Genomic DNA, 25893 nt, shown 5'->3' with positions numbered 1-25893 from the left:
CCCGCCATAAGAGACTCTTAATGTCACAAAACAAACTGAGGGGTCCGGGCGGGGGAGAGGGGTAGGGAGAAGGTAGTGGGGTTATGGACATTGGGGAGGGTATGTGCTATGGTGAGTGCTGTGAAGTGTGTAAACCTGGCTATTCACAGACCTGTACCCCTGGGGCTAATAATATATTATATGTTTATTAAAAATTTTTTTAATTAAAAAAAAGAAACAAAACTTAAAAAAAAAAAAGAAACTAGTTGTCTTCTGTGAGCCAGATGTTAAAGGGATTTGCAAAAATATAAACCAGAACCATGCTATCTCCACTTTTTTTTTCCTTTTCGAGAAGTTATTTTTCGTTAAAAAGAAAAAAGGTCACACACAATGGGTCTATCACTAGCATTTTTAAAAGCAATGAATAAATAAAGCATGTAACATTTTGTTATTAATTTTAATTTCTATTACAGTAAGTGTTCATAGAGATGACCTACGTAAACAAAAGTTTTCTTGAGGGTCCTCAACAGTTCTTGAGAGTATAAAGGAATCTGGAGACCATCAGTGTTAAGAACCACAACATTAGAGAGAGTCTCTGGGCTGATACCCAGCCCTTACTCTGTGGGTTGTCATAAATAATGTGAAAATTCTTTTCAGAATGTTCCGAGCACCTTTCTTCTAAGGCAAAGGCAACGTAGCAGGGCTGACACTAGAGACTGAAGAGCCCGGGGTTCTAATTCTGGCTCCATCACTAACTAGTGGTGTGATCCCGGGTAAACTTCTCCACATCTCTAGAGACCAGATTCCACAGGTCTTCACTGTAAAAGGGAGGGGCTTTAGAAGATTGGCCTCTAAGGTAAATGTTCAATTTCTTTTTTTGTTTGTTTTTTTAAGATTTATTTATTTATTTGACAGATAGAAATCACAAGAAGGCAGAGAGGCAGGCAGAAAGAGAGGAGGAAGCAGGCTCCCTACCAAGCAGAGAGCCCGATGCAGGGCTTGATCCTAGGACCCTGGGACGATGACCCGAGCCAAAGGCAGAGGCTTTAACCCACTGAGCCACCCAGGCGCCCCAAATGTTCAATTTCTTAATGACTAAAAGCACTTTTACAAAGCACTTTGGGGGAGGAAGGAAGGGGAGGAATTTGTTCTTTATTTTACCCACAGAGAAGTTTAGGTTGGAAGATGTGAAGAGAAAGAAATGCTCAAGGACATGTCCTGAGGCAGCATCAGACGCAGGAACTGAAGCCAGGGTCCTTGTCTTCTGCCTATGATTTGATCTACTCAGTGAATAATATGAATAATAATAGTATTTTCATGGGTAGAGCATGTAAAAATAAATTTTTATTGTGAAACAATTCCAAACTTTGAAAAGTTGGACAGATAGAACAAAGAACTTCCACAGGTTTCATGACTATGGTAGCCAGCCCCCAGTATGGCCTCCCCGTAATCTCTGCCTCTGGGTACCCATGGCCTTGGGGAGTCCCTACCTCCATTCAGCAGTGCTGATCTGTGGGACCCAGAGGACATTAGGTCAGTATGTTGAAGTGATAGTGCGTGACTTTGAGACTTTGTCATAGTCTCAATAACGTCAATGTTGTCCATGTTGCTCTTAGATGGCCTTGGGGGATGCCCCCCCCCCCATAATGTTTCAAGGACATTCAAGCATCCCTGTGGAGAGTCATATATGTTGCAGAACTGAAGCATCATGCCAATAAGCAGCACTAATTTGCATTGGGTTGGAAGGAAAAGGCTCGATTATGATGGAGGCTCAGAGTTGACAGAGCCCTGGGGTAAATTAGTGAAGGTGGGTTGCTGGCCTGGCCACCTAAAAGAAAACAGCATCTAGTGGTCTTTTCTAAAAGGTATAGACTGAAAAGCACTAGCCAGACCCCTAGCAAACCAAGTGCCATGGGTTATGTTGATTTGCTTTAGCAAAGAAGTCATACCTGGTACTGTAGCTGCAATGGGAAAACCACCAAGTTTTGAATACTCCATGTTATTCTCCAAGGCCCATCAGACTTTTTTTTTTAAAGATTTTATTTATTTATTTGATAGACAGAGATCACAAGTAGGCAGAGAGGCAGGCAGAGAGAGAGAGAGGGAAGCAGGCTCCCTGCGGAGCAGAGAGCCCGATGCGGGGCTCGATCCCAGGACCCTGAGATCATGACCTGAGCCAAAGGCAGTGGCTTAACCCACTGAGCCACCCAGGCGCCCCCCCCATCAGACTTTTGACAGATGAATAGGTGATTGGAGTGGAGATAGGGTAGGAACCACCACCCCTGTATCTTTCAAGACCTCATTGGTGGCATTAATCTTTTCGGTGCTTCCACAAATGTTATACTGGCTTTAGTTTACCATTTTAGTATGTGGACACAGTTCCAGTGATTTCTGGTTGGCTCTTTCTTTCATCATAGTCTTTACGCTGTGGGTCAGAGGACCAATGTAGGGAGTCTACCAGTTGTCAAGCGTATCTACTCAGATACCTACTCAGCAATGGATACCCACCTATATGTTCTGGAGCTGAGGAAATACTAATGGGATGGGCTTGCTGTGAGATGGAGCCAAGCCAAAACTTGGCAAAGATCATCTGACTTCCATTAACCTGCACTGACAGGGGACAACAGCAGCATTTTGAGTCTCCAGGGATTAGCATCAGTTGGAGCCACAGTTCACTAATCTCCCAACAATCTGGTTATGTTCTGTTCCTAATGCATAGTTACCTGGCAAGTGGCTTTAGGGGAAAGGGTAGAAGGAAGATTGACAGTAGGACTTTTTGGCAGTAGAGTAAGGTCCTTCCTCAAGTGGTCCCAGTCGTTCCTTCATTCCAGGGGGTCGGGGTTTATGAACTGGCTCCAATCTAAGAACTGGTTGAAGGACCCTTACTCTGTTATCAGGAGTCAGACTTGTGTTCACACAATGGCAGTCTTTTCACGTATACAAACCAAGTAAGACTTCAGTAGATTGCCTAGGCATTTCTGTCCTAGGGACACTGTGAGCACCTAGCCACGCCAAAGCTCGGCAGGCCCAGCCACTCTGAGGCCTGCTTTGGCTCTGCTGCCCATTATAGTAGTTGACTTTGTCTCAGTTACTAAACCCCAACCCTCTGGCATCCCATTATCCCTGTTGCATCAGTTCAGGGAGCCCACTTTGATGATGGTGTTTCCCATTATGCTTTGCTTTTAGAGCCCTGCAATGATGCCAGTGTTCTTCCCACTAATGCATTTCTCCGGTGAAGGCAGTGTCCTTTGGACCCTACCAAGGAACATCATGAGGCGGTTTTACCTTGTAAGTCTATTCTTGCATTCTGGATACCTTTCTCTTCCATATCAGAAGTTCTGACATCTCAGACTCACTTAGCGCAAATCCTCGGTGGGTTTAACAGCAAACTATTCGGAGCCATTCCCACTCAACCTGAACAACTACATTACATTCAGAATCTCTGCTCAGTGCCCTCATATTAATGCATTCAGCCCAGTCCAAAACTATATTCCTTCCAGCCTGACCCAACACCTTTAGGATCTACTCTCATACTATTCCCTGGGTTTCTGTCAATATAAATTGGCATTTGAGGGGTCTTGATCAAAGGTAAAGAGAATTATTGTTTGTACCACTTGTGTAACTTTACAGCAAACCTGAAATTTTGTCAAAACCAAAAGTGAAACAACACACAAACTGACAGAGTCTCAATATTCTTGTGGTATGTGTGGTATTTTCTCCTGGGTCACCCTGCGGCCTGCTGTTACTTGAGTCTAGTTGCAGATCTGAAAGAAGTAGTAGGGTTACATTCCTGGGAGAATCAGCAGTCCCCTGCAAGGCAACTGCCTTGGGGAGACCGTTACACTTTTTCAGATAAAGAAGGATGGACTGTACCTTCCCTGCTGAAGGAAGGTCAGTAGCGTGTAGTTTGAGGTTTCCAACATTATCAGAATCTGTCCTTATGTCCCCTGAGATTCAGGGTCTTACTCCTTCCCAGTCAATGTCTTATTTTTGACATGAGACCCTATCTGGTTATTAATCAATATTTATTGGAATTCAGTTCCCTGTAAGTAGAAATTAAGGTTTGAGATATGAGAAGTCTTGATCCTAAGGCTATAAGAGATAAGAGTTTCTTTTAGGGTAGTCAAAGACATTTTTTGGTCCCTTTCCCATATCTTAGGCTGGAATTTAAAGCCCTAAGCTTGTCATTGTCTTTCTCCAAACTCTCTAGCATACTTAGAAGAAACCAGCAAGGCTCATAATGCTACTATTTCTATCAAAATATTTTATGGCAGCAAATATTTCATCACCCAAAGGCTTGCCTTTGGTAAGCAATTATCATAGCTGCCTGTAGGTTAGAATTTAAGGGACTATTTTTTCCACTGAATGCCATGGAATACCAATATCCCCTTGACCACTGGCAATAATCATTAATGCATTTATTATTTTTAAATATTTTATTTTTAAGTAATTTCTACACCCAGTGTGGGACTTGAACTCATGACCAGGAGATCAAGAGTCACATGCTCTTCTGTCTGAGCCAGCCAGGTGCCCCAGTGATTAATGCATTTAAATTTAATCAGATCAAAGAACCAATTCCAGATTCCCTGTCTTTAAGATTCTGTTTCCCTGAGACCATAGCCAGTACCAATAAGCATCTCAGACAGAGAAGCAGAACCACCGTGAATTAGAAGATACAGAGTTTCTATCAGAATCAGACCTTCCACAGTCATGGAAGGAGCTGGGGAAGTGAAGGACTAGCAGAGAAGTCAAGAGGATCAGAATAGGAGTTACCAACAACCCCATCTAGCTGGCATGGGCCCATGTTGAGAAAGCTCGTGGAGCCCTCACCACTGTGGGCCCCTTGCCAAGTCCCTGGAGGTGGGCCTGGGGCCACTGCTGGTCACCTGGGTCACCAGTTGGGAAGAATTTCTGTACACTAATCAGAACAAGGCAAGGACAAGCTTGAGCTCACTGACACTTAGATTCGCAACTCTCACCACATCTAACCACAATGACCTTCAGGGAAAAATACTTGCTGCTTCATTTCTGCCTTGCCAATCTCATGAGCGTTCCTCTTTTGACCTACTCTAACCTGAAACCCTGGGGGAGGGGTTTCTGGCAAAGAGAATTCCAGCTTAACCAAGTTCTCACAGTACAAACCACCACTGCCACGTGTAATGTGCGAATCTGGCCTGGATCCTGGTTTGGAAGGCAAACAGCCCCTGAAAGGCATTTTGGGGAAATTGGGATGATTTTTAGATGAACTAGCTGTTAGGTAATTTAAAAAGATTAATGTTAATTCTGATGCTTGAAAAGTATTATGGTTATGTAAAAGAATGTCATTTTTTAGGAGTTAGGCACTTATATAGTCAAGTGTGAAGTTTCAAATGGTTTAACATTTATTTATCTGGGTTTTTTTTCCTTATTATGTGAACATGGCAAAATGTTAACAGTTGTTGAATCTGTGTGACAGATCTGCAGATGTTTCAACTTCTGCATTTGAAATTTTGAGTCATGAAATCATAGGGAAAATAAAAGATTTCTCTTGATTATGACCTGCTCTAGAAGCCTTTCGTGCCTGCCTCTTCCCTCCATGTATGTCTACCCTGTTGCTCTCCAGGCATCCCCAGCTCTGAGGCATTTGCATAGCCTACCCTTCAATTTCTTGTTTTCTGCTCTCTCTCCCTTCTAAAATTTGAAGTCCTTAAAGGACACAAACTCCTCTCACCTTGAACTTGCCAACGCTTATTTCTGTACCTGATTCAGAATAGGTGCTCCTTTAATCCCTGTTCAGTCAAGAACAGAAGTCTAATGGAGGAAGTTTCTTCAGGGATATCACCAAGTTTAAGGTTCACGTGAATATAAGGAGAGCAAGGTTTCGGATTTTCAAAATTTTTGTTTCAAATTACAAAACTAGCGCATGCAAATTAGTGTAGAATCAAAGTGAAAAACAAAATTGGTATCTCACTCCTATCGTATACATACTCCTTCCTGTGGAGTGAAGAACTTAGGACATCTCTTTCCAGAACTATTTCTTCTTCCTTCTTCTCCTTCTTCTTCTTTTTGATTAAGTAGGCCCCACATCCAGCATGGAGCCCAACAAGAGGCTCGAACTTACAGCTCTGAGATCAGGACCCAAGCGTAGATCAAGAGTGGGGCGCTCAACCGACTGGGCCACCCAGCACCTCCAGAACTATTTCTATGCAATTAAACACACACACACACACCCCCCAAATGTTTGGTGATTTCTTTTTAACTGAAAAATATATCATGGAGTTTTCCACACTGGTGTATCAATAGATCCACATCATTCTTTTTTTAAAATTAAAGGTTTTATTTATTTATTTGAGAGAGAGAGAATGGTCAGGGAAGGATCCTGAGGTAATGACCTGAACTAAAGGTAGATGCCTAACCAACTGAGCCACCCAGGTGCCCAAGATTATATATTTCAATAACGTGTAAACATGATCTCTACTTGATATAGTTATTTGACAATAGGAAACACTAAAAGACAATCTAAAAAGTTAACACAACGTAAATGCCAAATACCATGTAAAAAGTTGAAAGATGAAGATATAAACATTTAGTATTTAAAAGGTAGCATTCTTTTTTTTTTTAAAAAAATTTTATTTATTTATTTGACAGAGAGAGATCATAAGTAGGCAGAGAAGCAGAGAGAGAGAGAGAGAGAGAGAGAGGAGAAAGCAGGCTCCTTGCTGAGCAGAGAGCCCAATGTGGGACTTGATCTCAGGACCCCAAGATCATGACTTGAGCTGAAGGCAGAGGCTTTTTTTTTTTTTTTTAAGATTTTATTTATTTATTTGACAAAGAGAGAGATCACAAGTAGGCAAAGAGGCAGGCAGAGAGAGAGAGGAGGAAGCATGATCCCCGGGATCATGACCTGAGCCGAAGGCAGAGGCTTAATCCACTGAGCCACCCAGGTGCCCCAAGGCAGAGGCTTTAAACCACTAAGCCACCCAGGCGCCCAAAAGGTAGAATTCTTATAATAAAAAAAAATTAATTTATCTATGTATTTGAGAAAGAGAGTAGGCAGGGAAAAGGGCAGAGAGAGAGGGAGAAGCAGACTCCCCACTGAGCAGGGAGCCCGATGTGGGGCTTGATCCCAGGACCCAGGGATTAGGACCTGAGCCAAAGGTAGCTGCCCAACTGACTGAGCCACTCAGGCATCCCTAAATGAAAATTTTAAACACGCAAAGCATTTCCTGCCCTGTCTAGTAATTTTTTTGTGTTTTTTGTTTAATGAAAGATAATCCAGGTATAAAAGATATTTCTTTCTTTCTTTTTATTAACATATAATGTATTATTTGACCCGGAGGTACAGGTCTGTGAATCATCAGGCTTACACAATTCACAGCACTCACCATAACACATACCTTCCCCAATGTCCATAACCCAGCCATCCTATCCCTCCCCACCGACCCCCCAGCAACTCTCATTTTGTTTCCTGAGATTAGGAGTCTCTTATGGTCTGTCTCCCTCCTGATCCCATCTTGTTTCATTTTTTTCCCTCCCTACCCACCTCAACCCCCCACCCTGCCTCTCACATTCCTCATATCAGAGAGATCATATGATAATTGTCTTTCTCTGACTGACTTATTTTGCTTAGCATAATACCCTCTAGTGCCAACCATATCGTTGCAAATGGCAAGATTTTGGGGGTTTTGATGGCTGCATAGTATTCCATTGTATACATACACCACATCTTCTTTATCCATTCATCTGTTGATGGACGTCTAGGCTCATTCCACAGTCTGGCTATTGTGGACATTGCTGCTATAAACATTCGGGTGCATGGGCCCCTTTGGATTGCTACGTTTGTATCTTTAGGGTAAATATCCAGTAATGCAATTGCTGGGTCATAGGGTAGCTCTATTTTCAACTTTTTGAGGAACCTCCATGCTGTTTTCCAGAGTGGCTGTACCAGCTTGCATTCCCACCAACAGTGTAGGAGGGTTCCCCTTTCTCCGCATCCTCGCCAACTTCTGTCGTTTCCTGACTTGTTAATTTTAACCATTCTAACTGGCATGAGGTGGTATCTCACTCTGGTTTTGATTTGTATTTCCCTAATGCCGAGTGATGTTGAGGATTTTTTCACATGTCTGTTGGCCCTCTTGGTCTTCTTTACAGAAATATCTGTTCATGTCTTCTGCCCATTTCTTGATTGGATTATTTGTTCTTTGGGTGTTGAGTTAGGTAAGTTTTTTATAGATTTTGGATACTAGCCCTTTATCTGATAAGAAGATATTTCTTATATTTGCACTGATGTTGGTTGAATTGCTAAAAATACATCCAAGAGCATCTTTAAGTTAGGCTTTAGCATACATGTTGCTTCAGACAAGCTCATTTCCCTTTATAACGATTTGGTTTTAGTGTTGAAATTGGTATTACTTTTGCAAGTTCAGCTCTTAGATCAGTTTCTGATTTCGTGTCAGTGTCGTCTATAATATTCTCCTCTCCTTTCTTCGCATTTCTTCTGTGGAAATATTTACAAATGACTATAACCCATAGCGAATATTTAAATGTTAAAAAACCACCAATGCACCAGTGAACATTGTTGAGTAGTATTCAAATTATGGAACACTCAGATTTCCTGGCACTACACAGAATCCCAGATTCAAACGGCCGATTTAAGGACTTACCTTTGCCTACAAAGCTTGTTATTTCTTGAATCACCACTCACTGGATTTCTGTAAATTATGCCTCTAAGTTTATTTATACTTATTTTATTTACAACAATACTTGCTGTTAGCAGCAGAGCCACGAACACACACTAGTAGCATGGGAGCAAAGAGAAATTGACATGGATAGGTTCTTGCTGTGCTCTCCAATAGGTAAATACCATGCGGGTAGTACAGCCCGGTTTAACAGATTCTGTGCTAAAGACTAAAAGTACATCATGGTTTTGTTGACTGTGACAGTCTGAGTGGAACACAAGGTGGGAATGAGAGATTCAGAAGGAAATAAGATTGAATAGTGAGAGCGGTGAGGGCTCTCAGGAAGGAGAGGGAGCTACAGGGCAAAACCCGTGCTTGTTTCTGTGCATGAGAAAAGGACCAGGAAAGCGAAAGTGGTGGGGGTGCCAGCAAGGAGCCCTGATGGACTTTGAAACATCTTCTGGTAGGATTTCATCAGCACTCACTTGGGTAACTTTCTCTGGTCACTGGGAAACCTGCGGGACTTTCTCCTCCAAGATGAATGGGGCCCAGACACTTGACGCTTTCGCTTGTTCCTGGGGTCGTGGCTGTGTGAGATCCACGCTGGCGGCTTCCGGGCACTCCAACTATGTTAATTTAGTGGGAAGCTCTCACATTTATCGGTTTCACTCTTGGATCATGGTTTTCTATGCTCTCTATTTTGTTCCTAAAATAGGCCAGAAGTAAAGTCCCTTCCTTGGTAGAGTCCCTTACTTGCCATTTTATCCTGACTTGTACCCATAGTGCAAGGCTGAGCTCTTCTTACTCCCTCCATGACTGGATGTGTCAAATCCCTTTTTTTGTCCAGGTTACTAGTTTCATGAAGGAACTGCTCCTCTACCGGCCATGCTCATTCGAATGTGGTGGTTAAAGAAATCCACATGCTCACCATGAACTACGGTGTAGCCCATGTAAAAATGATGTGGGTGGGGCATCTGGGCGGCTCAGTCAGCTAAGTGGGCAATGTTGTCTGAGCCGCTGCCTTCGGCTCAAGCCTGCTTCTCCCTCTGACCCTTTCCGCCACTCGTGCTTGCTCTCTTTATGACAAATAAATAAAATCTTAAAAAAAAAAATATATATATATACATTTAATCTTATCACAATATATAGGTTTACAATAATGATAAATGTGCACTTATTACACTGCTTTTATTTCTTTTAAGATTTTGTTTATTTATTTGACAGACAGAGATCACAGGTAGGCAGAGAGGCAGGCAGAGAGAGAAGGGGAAGCAGAGAGAGAAGGCTCCCTGCTGAGCAGAGAGCCTGATGTGGGGCTCGATCCTAGGACCCTGGAATCATGATCTGAGCCGAAGGCAGAGGCTTTAACCCACTGAATCACCCAGGCGCCCCATACACTGCTTTTTCTAATAGCAAAACTGTGAAACCTTTAGTATACCCCTATCACAGAAAACTGGTACACTGTTTATTATCACGATTACTCATTATTATTATTATTACTATTTTTTAAAGATTTTATTTATTTATCAGAGAGAGAGGAGGAGAGAGCAAGCACAGGCAGACAGAATGGCAGGCAGAGGCAGAGGGAGAAGCAGGCTCCCTGCTGAGCAAGGAGCCCGATGTGGGACTCGATCCCAGGACGCTGGGATCATGACCAGAGCCGAAGGCAGCTGCTTAACCAACTGAGCCACCCAGGCGTCCCATTATTACTATTTTTAAAGATTGTATTTTTTAAAGTAATCTCTACACCCCACACGGGCTCAGACTCACAACCCTGAGATCTAGAGTTGCATGTTCTCCGGACTGAGCCAGTGAGGCACCCCAACTACTCAGTATTACTTAAAACATATAAGAAAGTGTTTCAAAAAATTATAGAATCCCTTATAATATCGAGAATCTCTGAGAATTTCTATTTCTTATTCTGGAATCCCAAAGATTGGCCGTAAGTTGATTTTTGAAGCTGGTCACGGGCACATAGCAGGTCATACTACTATTGTACCTGTTGTCACACACATGTTTCAATTTTTCCATAATGAGTAAAACGAAACTGGATCATGCCACATTCCTGCCCAAACTTCTTCGATGGCTTTCCAGTGCCCATAGAATAAAAGGCAACTATGGGATCATTCCTTTAAAGCTTGGATGGATTTCACCCTTCCACCTCTTCGGCCCCAGTGCATCTCACTCTCTTATTACTTTCCAGCAATACTTGCCTTCTCTCAGTTCCTCAAACTCCCCAGACACTTTTCCTGACTCAAGCCCACGCTGCTGAGAATAGTTTTCCTGTCATTTCCTGGGCAAACTCCTACTCATCTTTAAATGGGAGTTCCTCTTGGAGGCCTTTCTTAGACCAGCCTCCTTCCCCCTTCCCACCACCAAACCTAAATTAAAGATCTCACACAATTCTCTCCCAGTGCTTCCCACAGTTTGTAGTTACACTCATGCACCTAACTGGGTTCGTGACGATCACCCTCACTACATGGTAAAGGCAGACAGTGCATCTTTTTCTCACCCCTGTTTTGCCGGCCTCAAGCACAATGCTTGGTACAAAATAGCCCCACAGTAAACACTAGTTTAAACAATCTCAGCTGTCAAGGGAGGTAGCTATTAGAGCAGTTAGGAAATAAATTAAAATTCTTCTTAGTGAATTTATGACAGCTCTCAGTGATCACCAATATTTTTGTATTGCTCACAAACCTATCCTAGAATCTCACCCAAGATCGACCCTGGGCTTGCTACTTGTTGTTTCTGGGGGCTATCTTTCTTCCTAGTAGCTCTCATTAGTAAATCTAAAAGTGATCCTCCAGGGTTGGCGATGGAAGGAGAGTAAGCATAGGAGATGTAAGAGACAGAGCAACCAATTGCAATTTGCCTAAAATTTCAAATCTGACCCTGGTCCCAAGATTTAGGGGTTATTTGTTTGTTTGTTCCATATTACTGCACTTGATTGCTTTCCTTGTATCAAGATTTAGTTTTTGGTGCAAATGTAAGAGAGGACTTCACTACACTCTGCAGACATTAAAAACACAGCAACAGGGGGCGCCTGGGTGGCTCATTCAGTTAAGCATCTGACTTTTGACCTCTGCTCAGGTCTTCATCTCAGGGTTGTGAGTTCAAGCCCTGTGTCGGGCTCCACACTTGGCATGGAGCCTATTTAAACAAACAAACAAACAAATAAATACAACGGTGGAATATTATGAAAAACTTTATACCAATAAAAATTTAAGAACTTAGGTGAAATACAGTCCTTGAAAGACACAAATGATCATAACTGACTTAAGAAGAAATGAAATACCTGAATAGTCCTAGATCAATTAAATAAATTGGATTGGAAATGAAAAATGTCCCCTTAGGCCCAGGATGGCTTCACTGTTAACAAAATATTAGCAAACTGAATTCAGTAATATGTAAAAAGGATAACATGGCATTCCCAAGTGGGTTTATCCTAGGAACACGAGATTGGTATAACATTTGAAAATCAATTAATGTAATTCATCATGGTAACAGAATAAAGGAGAAAAACCATATGATTATTTCAATAGATACAGAAAAGGTATTTGGCCAAATTCAAAACCAGTGTATAACAACAACAACGAAACTCTCACTAAGATTTCTGTTGTCCAAGATTCACCTTGTTTATGGCCTAACTTCCATGCTTTTCATGGTGTACCAAGGTTCTCCCCCACAACCAATTCTGAAAGAGTCAACACTCAACCTTAAACAAATATTTGAGCGCCTGTAATGGGCTAGACAATGTTCTAGGAGCTAAGGTTATGGTTATGAACAGATGAAGTCCCTGCCTTGTAGAGTTTGTGTTCTTTGAAATAGGTGTGATTTCCGGGGGGACTCCTTCCTCTTTCCCCCTACCCATGTCACTTATGATAAATGTGTATGTGTGTCTGTCTTCAAAACTTCTCTTTCCCATTTCTCCATAATTTCTCACAGATTGTAGAATAAATAATGGCTATGCTACAGCTCTTTCAGTGCCCTAGGAGGTAGATTATCTGGGCACTAGGGTCTTGGACTCCTTTAAAATACACATTTTAAAGGCTTATTATCTTTCTCACATCTTGGACTTCAATTCACATTTAACTCTATTCTCCTTAGAAAAGCACTAAATAGGAGAGGCATGGTTTTCTCTTTGTCACTTGTAAATCCGGCACCATATGCCCAAGTGCTAAATTAATAATTGTCTTCTTGCTCTAAACATTTAAAAAAAAAACCAGCCTTATGTAAATATGATTCACATACCATTTAAAGTGTTCCTCTATTTAAAGGATATAATTTAGTGTTTTTAAACTATGTACAAAGCCGTGAAATCATCACAACAATCTAATTTTAGAACATTTTTGTGCTGCCTTAAAGAAATCCCATAGCCATTCACAATCGGTCTTAAATACTTTTAAAGTGTCTTTATCACTGTCATTAGCTGGTTTTCTCACGCCTCAGTCTAGTGCACCTCTCCTTCCCTAGGTTCAGCCTGGTGCGCACAGTCCCAAAGTCCCTATCTTTGAACTTGACCTTCTTCTATATTCTTCTCTCTGCCCTTAGGACTGTGGGGGTGTTACCTCCACAATATCCTTCCCACCCTCTCCGCCTTGGGCAGCAGTGTGCACAGCTGGGACTCCAGCTCCTGCAGAGGGGAGCTCCCGACTACATTGCACTTGACCTCCTCCTTCCTTACTCTACTTTTCAGTTCATTGAGGCATTTTTAAGATTTTATTTATTTATTTATTTGACAGAGAGAGAGAGAGAGCACAAATAGGCAGAGCAGCAGACAGAGGGAGAGGGAGAAGCAGGCTCTCCACTGAGCAGGGAGCCCAATGCGAGGCTCAGTCCCAGGACCCTGAGATCATGACCTGAGCCGAAGGCAGAAGCTTTACCAACTGAGCCACCCCAGCACCCAATTTCCTTTATTCTTTAAGCCAGTTTGAGTTGGATTTTTTTTGTTAAACTGAAATGGGACCCTACTTAGGATTCACTTATTATTCTTTAACAGCTTTATTGTAATATAATTTACATATATATAATCCATCTATTTAAAGTATACATACAAATCAGTGGTTTTTCGTGTATTGACAGAGTTGTGCAACCATCACCAAAATCAATTTTAAAATATTTTCATCACGACACCTGAGTGGCTTAGTTGATTAAGTGGCTGCCTGTGGCTTGGGTCATGATCCCAGGGCCCAGGGATTGAGTCCCGCATGGGGCTTCCTGCTCAGTGAAAAGCCTGCTTCTCTCTCTCCCTCTGCCTGCTACTCCCCCTGCTTGTGCTCTCTCTCTTTCCCTGTCAAATAAATAAATAAAATCTTTAAAAAAAAACATTAAAAATATTTTCAGCAATATAAAATAAAATAAAATGAAATTTAAATTAAAAAAAATAAATATTTTCATCATCCCCCAGAGAAACCCTGTACCCATAAACAGTCAGTCAGTCTCCATTTCTCCTCATATTGGACTTTGGCCTTCTAGAACTGTAAGATACTAAATTTTTAAAATATATTTTGTTTTTGGGGCGCCTGGGTGGCTCAGTGGGTTAAGCCGCTGCCTTCGGCTCAGGTCATGATCTCAGGGTCCTGGGATCGAGTCCCACATCGGGCTCTCTGCTCAGCAGGGAGCCTGCTTCCTCCTCTCTCTGACTGCTTCTCTGCCTACTTGTGATCTCTCTCTGTCAAATAAATAAATAAAATCTTTAAAAATATATATATATATTTTGTTTTTAAATAATCTCTACAACCAATGTGGGGCTCGAACTCACAACCCCGAGATCGAGAGTCACACGCTCCACTGACTGAGCCAGCCAGGTGCCGCAATAAACTGGTATTGTTTTAAGCCACTAAGTTTGTGGTAATTTAATTATGGCAGCAATAAGAAATGAATAAACGAGTGCTTATTAGACATTTGTATATCTTCTTGGGAGAAATGTTTATTCGAAATGCCTATTTGTCAATTGGCTTATTGTTGAGTTGTAAGAGTTCTTAATATAATCTGGGTACAAGTCTCTCTTTTTAAAATTTTTTTTAAGATTTGATTAATTTGAGAGAGAGAGCAAGAGTGAGCACAAGCAGGGGAAGGAGCAGAGGGAGAGGGAGAAGCAGACTCCTGGCTGACAGACATGGGGCCAGACATGGGGCTCGATCCCAGGACCCTGGGAGCATGACCTGAGCCAAAGGCAGACATTTAACTGACTGAGACACCCAGGCACCCCTGGCTAAAACTCTCTTATCAGATATGTGATTTGTAAATATTTCCCCACATTCTGTAGGTTGTCTTCACTTTCTTGGTCATGTTCTTTGAAGCACAAAAATATTTAATTTTGATGAAGTCCAATTTATCCATTTTTCTTTTGTTGTTTGTGCTTTTGGTGTCATATTTAAGAAGGCTTTGTCTAACCTAAGGTCACGAAGATGTGCTCCTATGTTTCTTCTAAGGATTTTATAGTTTTATCTTTCATAATTAGATCCATGATCCCATTTAGTCAATTTTTAAAAAAGATTTTATTTATTCATTTGACAGACAGAGATCACAGGTAGGCAGAGAGACAGGCAGAGAGTGGTGCGGGGAGCAGGTTCTCTGAGCAGAGAGCCCAATGATGCGGGGCTCTATCCCAGGACCCTGGGTTCATGACCTGAACTGAAGGCAGAGGCTTAATCCACTGAGCCACCCAGGCGCCCCCCCTCCCAATTTAGTCAATTTTGTGCATGGTATGAGGAAGGGGTCTGGCTTCATTCTTTTGCAAGTGGATATCCACCTCACCCAGCACCATTTATTGAAAAGACCAATCCCTTCCCCCCAACTTTGAATTGTCTTAGCGCCCTTGCTGAAAATCAATAGACCATAAATGTAACAATTTATTTTGGGACTCTCCAATCTCTTCTACCAGTATATCTGTTCTCACGCCAGTCCTGCATGTCTCGACTTCTGTAGCCCCTTATTATTTTTGAATAATGTTTTTATTATAAAGACAACATATTATCATTATAGAACATTAGAGGAAAAGGGGAAGAAGAAGGAAAAATTGCCAACGATTCCAATACAGCAAAATAACCTTGTTAATGAGTTAGTATATTTTATCCCTTCCTTGTTTCCATGTTTTTGGATTTTATTTTTTAACACACTGAGGTTATAATATATATACAATATAGTATTTTGCTCTTTTTACTTAACATTGCAATAGAAGCATTTCCCGTGTTACTAGAAACTTTACAAAACATCTTTTCTAATGGCTTTCATTAAGGTTCTGCTGTGGGAATATATTGAAATGTATTTAACCAATCTCTTCTTTTTTGACACCTAAGTTGTTTCCGTTTTGAGACTTAGAAAGAACACTGCATCTTTGTGAATAAATTTTTGTATCTATTTTGGATGATATTCTTGGGATAATTAAACAGGAACAAAATTGGTACACATCACCGGATGGTTCCTCTGAGTGTAGCATCAGTCTATCTCCAGCAGAGCAAAGGATGAGACCTCCCCCGCCCCCGCCCCCCCCCCCCCACATTCATTGTTTGCCAGCTCTGGATATTCTTCTTCTTTTTTTCTTTTCTTTTTTTAACTTTGCAAGTTTGATAGATAAAAAATGGGTAACTGGTTTTTAAAATTTGCATTTCTTTTGTTATTAGTGAACTTGAACATTTTCCCACGTGTCTTTTAGCCCTGTATATTTCCTCTTTTGTGAACCGTTCAAGTTCATTTATTTTTCAGTGGGGTTCTTGACGAATTCTGACTGATTACTCTGGATTCTGGCTTTCCTATCAGTAACTAACTCTTAACACACCTGGGTCGTTTGTTCAGAACATCCAGAAAGGGGCTTGCTTTCTTCTTTTTTTTTTTTTTAAAGATTTTATTTATTTATTTGACAGAGAGAAATCACAAGTAGACGGGAGAGGCAGGCAGAGAGAGAGAGAGGGTAGCAGGCTCCCTGCTGAGCAGAGAGCCCTATGCGGGACTCGATCCCAGGACCCCGAGATCATGACCTGAGCCGAAGGCAGCGGCTTAACCCACTGAGCCACCCAGGCGCCCCAGAAAGGGGCTTTCTGAATAAAGAGGATATTAAAGAATATATAGATATCTGGAAAGGGGCTCTTGTTTGGAAAGTGGAAGGCTAGAGAAAGGGGATCAGAGTAAAAATACCCCATTTCTGAAAGGGATATTAGCCATCTCGGATCAGCTCTAATAGCCAGAAAAGTTGACAAAGGTAGCCCTAAGCAAATCACTAAGGTATTGAGAATTTTCATCTTAAAAATCTCCAAGTTTAAGGGACACCTGGCCCGCTCCATCAGTGGATCATGTGGCTCTTGATTTTGGGGTCGTGAGCTCAAGCCCCACGTTGAGTGTAGAGATTGCTTAAATAAATAAACTTTAAAAAATCTCCAAGTTTAAGTTCCCAGTGTGTTCCATATAACTTTGAACTTAAGCTTCTCAAGGCTGTGATAAAGATCTAAGTGGTCTTATATGGGAACAGACCTTCAAGGGGGTAGGATAGGGACATAGCAAAAGTGATGGGAAGCCATTATCTATTTACGTCCAACACAGGAAGATAAAGTCTAAACTTAAGCTGCCTTAGGACAGCTGTGGGGTGGTATCAATAAGGAATAGCCAACTGTCAGAGGTGGGAGTCTGGGCAACAGATGATTGTAAAAAAATCAGTACACACCTCTTTGGTTACTTTGTAGGAGGAATTTGATAATGTCTTGATAACTCTTAGTCTGTAATAGGCATGTCCCAATAGAGAATGAGATGGGCTAACTGATGTGAATTCCAGCTGGCACAGAAGGTGACATGAGGTGCAAATGTCTGATCTCATAGGGCCATGACATCATCACATCTTCTAGCCATATCTGAATTAGACAACCCCATTAACATGCAGGGATTCTGGGTAGGAGTGGGAATCCCACAGAAGTCACACTACAAGGATGAAGGTATGTGGGGGAATACCAGACCGGAACCTGACATTTCATATTGCATCCTTGGCAGGACCTTTTCAAAGAAACAAGAACCGAAATGTAGCTTGAACCGGCATGCAAAGCAGGCCGCTATTTCAGTCTGAATCATGAGCCGGGGCCACAGCGGGCCATCTGAAACTGAGGGGCAAAAGCAAACTGAACACCAAGGCATGAATGCATATAATAAAGATTTAAAACTGTCCAGGCAACTGGACAGTTCCAAGCATTAGCTAGGCTGGGAATTGGGCCAGGAAGCAGAATTTTATAGCATTTTCTTCCTGGCTAGAGCCATGCCAACAGTGATATTCTAGCCCTCCCACTCCACCCCCACCCTGGGATTCCTGCAGTCCCCTGGACCGTCCCAGGACCGGAGGACCACAGGTTCTCTTAGGCGGCTTCCCGGTATACTGCAATGTTGTCATGTCACCTGCCACGCTGCTCCTCCCCCACCCTACAGTCCCTCCCCTCTGCAGCCCTGCCAAGCTGCCAAGGAGCTGGCATTGCCCAGACCCAGAGGGCAAAAGTGTGGCTGAGGTGGCCAGCCACGTCATCTGTAACCAGAGTGCTTATGTTCTCTGCAGTCCTGTGATGAAAGGACCTGCCAATGATCCTCAAGTCTGTTCTGCTTTCTTTGGCCTTCCAGAAGTGAATAGCTGTCTTGAAAACAGAGTAAAGAAAGCTCTGATGGGAAAATATTTTCAGGCTTCCTTCTCCCCTGCTTTTTGTGTGTGTGTGTGTGCTAGGTCATCTTCCTCCCTTCCATCACACTCTTGTGTATCGCCCTTCTGGAAAGCCTTTCTGAACCCCAAGACCCACTCCTTTCGGCTCTGGTTCATCTCTGCTGTGATCGCCAAACAAGAATTTTCATTCAGGTCCCAGCCCAGGTTTCTCCTAACCAGAGAAACTGAAGGAGTGTTTAGAGAAAGTAAATAGAGTTTACTATTAGCTTAAGTCACACTCAGCTCTTACTGTGCGTAGCAGGCACCGAATGTGTTTAACTTAAATGAAATCACATGCAAAACACCACTGCCCTTGAGAGCCAAGGCAACTTTAATTTTTAAATGTCCATGCACAGATAATGATTAAAATCTGAGGATCTTGATTTAGACAGACATAATGAAATCTAGGCTTTACCATTTACGAATTGTAACCGTGGCCAAGTCACTGCATTTCTCTGAACTGCCTTATTTTCTAAAAGGAAGACACGAATAACGTGCCCATAGGGCTTTCAAGAAGATTAAATGTGATCCTCTATGTGAATGAGCTCCTTGTTCATGCTCATGGACAGTTAAGTGATAGCAGCTTCATTCTGTGCCATCGTATCTTCAATGTGCTCACTCTCCCGTGCCTCTGCTTTTTGACCTTGAGCTCTATGAGGGTGGGGCCAGGATGTACCCCCTGAGGCAGTGTAGTTGTCCTGCTGACTGATCCTACATGCATCATCCCAAGAGAGCTCAAAGGCAGTCTCATGGTATTTGGGACAGACTTGGGAGAAGGGCCTGAATGGTTGGATTTGAGACAGAGAATGAGTATCTGCATAATGAACAAGTTCACTACATCACGCCATGTTGCCTAGTTGTGAAGTTTTAGGAAACTTGTTCATTTGTTTGTTTATTTCCACTAACATTTATTGAACCTCTATTATGTCTGAAGCTCCAGTGTTGAAAGACACACAAGTTCTCTTACCACCTAAGCCTACAGCTTACTGATTTAACCTAAAAGAAATAAGGAGGCAATTTAATTAGTATTCATTGAAAAACCATTTGACTCAGCTATGTAAAGGAACACTGTGTTCTATTAAGCAGAACTAGAACCTCCAAAGCTTAGTTCTTGGAAGACAGTATCTGGAGAGGAAGAACTGGCTGACCAGAGTCCTGGTCTGTCCCAGGTTCCCTTCCCCTCAGGGTTCCCCTCTTCACTGTTCCCTCGCTAATCCTCTAGTCCAAACATTGATTTTTAAAAATCTTTTGTTTGTAGATGAAACAGGATGGAGTCCTCCACTCAAGATTTTACTGCGTAATAAGGGAGAACCAAAGGATATCATTGGAAACAATGGGAAGCAATGGTAGGAATTGGGAAACTGACCATACCTACTAGAGCTGATCATAATCATATGAGCATGCGATGACCCCACGAAGCTGTTCCTAAGAACACACCCAGTGGGCAGTTTTTTGGGTATGTCTGCTCTCTAAAACCATATGCTAGGGTGTTAATAACAGAACTATCTGTAATAGCCAAATAACAGAAACAACTTAAATGGCCACAAGCAATAAAATTGACAGGTTAGAGTATCCTCACACAATGGAATTCTTCTTACACAGCACAAAAATGGGCAAAGCACAACCTTACACAACAAATGGGTGGATCTCAGCAACACACTGTTGCGTGAGGAAATCCAGATGCAGAAGGGGGTACATGGTGTGATTCCAATCATCAAAAGCTCCCCAAACAGGCAACACTAATCGATGGTGTTTGAAGTCAAGATAATAACTGTCTTTGAAGCTAGTGGCTAGAAGGCGCACAGGGACTCCAGGGGCACTGGTGATATTCTGTTTCTTCGCTTTGGATGTTGGTTACATGAATTCATCAAGATATACACTTACAATGTGTATACTATTCTGTATGTACACTGTACTTCAACAAAATGTTTTTTAGAAAATAGTATAGAAGGCTCTGCCCTCCTGATTGCCCTATCGCTAACTCACTCAGGAGCTTGGTTTGAATCTGCTATTGCCCACTCTCGGACTGGACAAGTGTCCAAGCCCTTTGCATGCGTTCCTGATTTCCCAAGCCTTTGAACACTAGTTGGGAGCAGATGTGGCCTTATTTCCCGCCACAGACGAGCTAAAGTCTAGACAGTCTTGTCCCCTTGGTGGCTTCGCTTACCATTTCCCTGGACCATTTCCCTGGACCATTTCCCTGGGTCTCCCAGCCAGTTCCTGAGTCCCAGCTGAAAGATATTCCAGACTCCAGAAAACTGGTAGGACTATGTTAAATTATTCAGTGAACAGACAGATTTTTGGGGTGAGATCCCAGCCTCTATATTTAAGAGTGGCCATGCCCCCAATATAAACCCAATAATAAAATAATATTTTAACGAAACAGGGCACCTGGGTGGCTCAGTCGTTAAGTATCTGTCTTTGGCTCAAGTCATGATCCTAGGGCCCTAGGATCGAGTCCCGCATCGGTCTCCCTGCTCAGTGGGGATCCTGCTTCTCCTTCTCCCTCTGTCCCTCCCCACAGCATCGCGCACGCACGTGCTCGCTTGCTTTCTCTCTCTCTCTCATTCTCTCTCAAATAAATAAATAAAAGCTTTTAAAAAAAAATATTAAAAGATGTTCTTCAGCTTTTAAAAAATAATACTTTAACAAAAGAATAATTATTCTGGGGGCGCCTGGGTGGCTCAGTGGGTTAAAGCCTCTGCCTTTGGCTCAGGTCATGATCCCAGGGTCCCGGGATATAGCCCCACATCGGGCTCTCTGCTCAGCAGAGAGCCTGCTTCCTCCTCTCTCTCTCTGCCTGTCTCTATGTCTACTTGTAATCTCTGTCAAATAAAATAAATAAAAAATCTTTTAAAAAAATAATTATTCTGTTCATTCCAAAGTGAATTAAAATATAAGCTGCATGAGAGCAGGGATTTAGTTTTATTCACTGCTTTATTTTATTTTATTCACAACTGCTGTAGTCCCAGCACCTAGAACAGTCCCTGGCACATAACAGGCACAAAATAACATAACAGGCATGAAATAACTGTTTATAAAGAAAAGCAACAAAGCACAGAGGATACGAGTGTGTGTTCTAGAATGAGATTGCTGAGGTTCAAATCCCAGTTCTGCTGCTTACTAGCTAGGAGATGTTGGGCAAACTATTTAATCTCTCCAGGCCTCAGTTTCCTCATTTGTAAAATGGAAATAGTGCTAGTATCTTCCTCTTAGGCTTACTGTGAAGTTTGAAGAACACATAAAGATAATGTATGGGATGGTTTGGTGGACATTATGCTGCAAGTGGGCTTGTCTTATCTACACAGAAAAATTGAGGCCTTCTGGCTATCTGTGTGACATCCAGTCGAATAAGTAATAAAAAGAAACATTTTTTTATGTGTCTGTTGGCCATTTGTATATTTTCTTTGGAGAAGTGTCTGTTCATGTCGTCTGCCCATTTTTTGATGTGATTATCTGTTTTGTGTGTGTTGAGTTTGAGGACTTCCTTATAGATCTTAAATATCACCCCTTTTTCTGTAGTGGCATTTGCTAATATCTTGTCCCATTCCATGGGTTGCCTCTTTGTTTTGTTGACTGTTTCCTTGACTGTGCAGAAGCTTTTGATCTTGATGAAGTCCCAAAAGTTCATTATTGATTTTGTTTCCTTTCCCTTTGGAGACATGTCTTGAAAGAAGTTGCTGTGGCCGATGTCGAAGAGGTTACTGCTTATGTTTTCCTCTAGGATTTTGACAGATTCTTGCCTCACATTGAGGTCTTTTATGCATTTTGAGTTTATTTTTGTGTATGGTATAAAAGAATGGTCGAGTTTCATTCTTCTACACATAGCTGTCCAATTTTCCCAGCACCTTTTATTGAAGAGACTGCCTTTTTTCCACTGTATATTTTTTCCTGCTTTGTCAAAGATTAAATTAGGACTGGAGGAGATTATGCTGAATGAAATAAGTCAAGCAGAGAGAGTCAATTATCATACGGGTTCACTTACTTGTGGAGCATAAGGAATAACATGGAGGACATTGGGAGATGGAGAGAAGTGAGTTGGAGGAAATCAGAGGGGAAGATAAACCATGAGAGACTGTGGACTCTCAGAAACAAACTGAGGGTTTTGGAGGGGACAAGGGTGGGGGTTTGGGTGATCCTGGTGGTGGGTATTAAGGAGGGCACATATTACATGGAGCACTGGGTGGGGTGCATAAACAATGAATCTTGGAACACTGAAAAAAAAAAGTTAAAGCTGAAACTGTTATGAAAAAGAAACGTTTTTTTTAAAAAGATTTTATTTATTTATTTGAGAGAGAGAGACAGTGAGAGAATGAGCAGAAGGAGGGGCAGACAGAGAGGAAAGAAGCACACTCCTTGCGGAGCAGGGAGCCCCACATAGGGCTTGATTCCAGGACCCTGGGATCATGACCTGAGCTGAAAGCAGATGCTCAACCAACTGAGCCACCCTGGCACCCCATAAAAAGAAACATTAATAAAAACAAAATAAATTAAGTGAAGAAAACTTTAAAAATTATTTTTTCAATATTTTGTTTTTAAGTAATCTCTACACCAAATGTGGGGCTTGAACTCATGACCCCGAGATCAAGACTCACATACTCCAGGTATGTGAGCCAGCCAGGTACCCTGAAAACTTTTAAAATTATTAGAATTCAAGATCTCAGGAAGATGTTTTATAGGTATAGACAAGCTTATTCTAAAATCATATGAAAAGGCAAAGGAGTGAGAATAGCTAAAACAATTTTGAAAAGGAAGATCAAGTGGGAGGAATCACTCTGTGTCATGTTAAAGCTAATAGTGTAGCTACAGACTCACTTCAGAGCCGCAGTAATCCACACGGTGTGGACTGATAGACACATAGGTCAATGGAACAGATCAGGGTGCCCAGGAGAAACTCCCATAAATAGGCCCTTCAGCATTTTCACAAAGAGACAAGAGCAATTCAAAGGAAGAATGATGGTCTTTTCAACAAACGGCACTGGAGAAATTAGACATCCATATGCAAAAATCTTGACCTAAAGCTCACATCATATACCAAAGTTAACTCAAAACGGATCATGAATTTCTATGTAAAATGTGAGAAAAGTCAACTACTGAGTGATGCCATTTGCATGACCTTCTCAAAATGACAAAACTATAGAGATGGAGAAGTGATCAGTGGTGGTAGAGAACAGACACTGTGTGTGTGTATGTGTGTGTGTGTGTGTGTGTGTGTGTGTGTGTATGTGTGTGTCTCACAGATGTAAAGGGATAGGGGCACCTGGGTGGCTCAGTCGGTTAAGCTTCTGACTCATGATTTTGGGTTAAGTCATGATCTCAGGGTCATGAGCCCCTCACTGGACTCCTCGTTCACAAGTGTGGAGTCTGCTTGAGATTCTCTCTCTCCCTTTCCCACTGCCCCCTCCCTCCTTCTCATGCACCCCTCTCTCTTTCTGAAATGAATTAATTAATTAAAAATGTAAAGGGGGCACCTGGGTGGCTCAGTGGGTTAAAGACTCTGCCTTCGGCTCAGGTCATGGGTCCTGGGATCGAGCCCCACGTCAGGTTCTCTGCTCGGCAGGGAGCCTGTTTCCCTCTCTCTCTGCCTGCCTCTCTGCCTAGTTGTGATCTCTGTCTGTAAAATAAATAAATAAAATCTTTAAAAATGTAAAGGGCTAGCACAAGGACGTTCTGTGGTGACAAAACAGTTCTTGATCCTGACCGTGGTCGTGGTTCCACAAAACTGTTCACGATTTAAAATTGCGTGGGACCTCGCACATACAGATGAATGCATACAGAAAATGGCAAAACCTGAATAAGGTCTGTAGTCTAGTTAGCAACATTGTTCCAATGTCAATGTCCTCACATTCATATTGCATTCAGTTATATAAGATGTTACCTTTAGGGGAGGTTGGGTGAAGGGCAGATAGGACTCTGTGTACTGCTGTTTCAGTGTTCTGTGGTGTAACTATTTAAAAAATAAGCAGTTTTTAAAAATGTATAACATTTCTCATAGCACTTGGTACACAGTAAGTGCTCAAGAAACGTAACCATTATTCTTTTTAAAATTGTCTCTACAATTACTAAAACAAGAAAATGACTCATTTATACTCTTCGCCTGGCCTAGAGTAAACAATCAATAGGTGTTGAATGGATGGAGGAATGACAGGTTCAGGGAAGAGATGGAGGAGTGAGAGTTTTAAAAACTGGGTCACACAGAAGGCAGCCTTGTGGGCTTCCGTTCTAATGGAGGAGGCGGACATGTAAGCAGCTAAGGCCTGGGAGAAGTGGTGGCTTTGAGCTGAGGCTTTGAGGAGAAGTAGGTGGAGAAGGATAAAGAATGCCATGGGAGGGGCACCTGGGTGGCTCAGTGGGTTAAAGCTTCTGCCTTCGGCTCAGGTCATGATCCCGGGGTCCTGGGATCGAGCCCCACATCGGGTCGGGCTCTTTGCTCAGCAGGGAGCCTGCTTCCTCGTCTCTCTGCCTGCCTCTCTGGCTACTTGTGATCTCTGTCAAATAAATTAAAAAAAAATAATAAAAAAGAAAAAAAGAATGTCATGGGAAATGAGAATATTAAGGTACATTGAGGAAGGTTCTAGCTGTGTTTAAAAAGTGTGGTCCCTTGTTAGGTAACAGAGTGTCATTAAAATTTTGTGTACATTTTACCATTCTGGTGGCCAGTGAGAAGGACAGATGGTCAAGGAGAGAGTGTAGGCCAAGGGAAAGTATCCAGTCTGCGATGAGATGAGCAGTTTAAATCTGTGTTGACAGAGATGTATTTGTATTAACATGTCCGCAGTAATGTCGCTGTGACCAAATTTTCTCTAGTCTGGATAAACTTTTAGGGGAGGCAGATCCTCACCTGTTACAAAAAGGAAATTGAAAAGATGAAGAAGAGTGTTTCAGGCATTTCCACTTTGCATTTTATCTATTTTCCAGAACCCAAAACTGGGTAGAAATAAAGTCACAATACAGTGTTACCCCTTCTTTCAGAAATAGCTCTTAATGTGCCCAGAAAGAAAGACATTTTGTGGGGGTGGGGAGAGGGGAGATTCACAACATTAAAACTAGAAACAAGTGATTTCTATAAAGGTAATTTAAAGAAACTCTGTAACCAGCCCTCCTAAAGTCCAGTTTAGAATATTATAATTCAGAGATTTGTACTTCCTTTATTTCTCCACCTGGCCTATTTCCTGTTTCTAAGGTACTTTGGTTGCCATGGAGACCTAAACAAATACAACTAGTTTCCTTCAGTTGGGCTGCTGAATTCACCCTGGGCTCTACCTCTGTTTTCTCTCATGGCCACTCACCACTACACCCCAGTTAGCCATTGCCTTTGCCACTAACCCACCTCCTCCCCACACCTCCAACTTTCTCTCCCAATTGCTTTCTCTTGCTGGTGTGGTAACACACTTGAATGTGTACATACCTATGGGTATTGGCTTCCCAATTTATAAATTCTTTTTGCAACCTTACCTCTCACCGGTGGGATTGACTCTTGCAAAACCCCCCTTTTTTTTAAAGTTATATTGATTGAGCAATGTATCAATAGATGATAGATAGATAGATATTGGTATATACTGGTCCTATATATATTGATTGTAATTAGGA

The 25893-nt window shown here is 42.0% G+C and overlaps 1 long non-coding RNA gene across 1 annotated transcript; it reads left to right on the top strand.

Moving 5' to 3' along the window:
• Positions 1 to 667: 667 nt before the first annotated feature.
• On the top strand, positions 668 to 19872 carry LOC131820369 (uncharacterized). Its single transcript, XR_009349614.1, has 3 exons — positions 668 to 835; positions 3166 to 3267; positions 19562 to 19872. It is a non-coding gene; the product is annotated as an uncharacterized LOC131820369 (long non-coding RNA).
• The last annotated feature ends 6021 nt before the right edge of the window (positions 19873 to 25893 follow it).

This window comes from Mustela lutreola, chromosome 1 (genome assembly GCF_030435805.1).
Source record: "Mustela lutreola isolate mMusLut2 chromosome 1, mMusLut2.pri, whole genome shotgun sequence".
In the NCBI taxonomy this organism is placed as follows: Eukaryota; Metazoa; Chordata; class Mammalia; order Carnivora; family Mustelidae; genus Mustela; species Mustela lutreola.
Note: the sequence above shows the minus strand (reverse complement) of the source record. Positions and strands in the feature narration are given on the sequence as shown.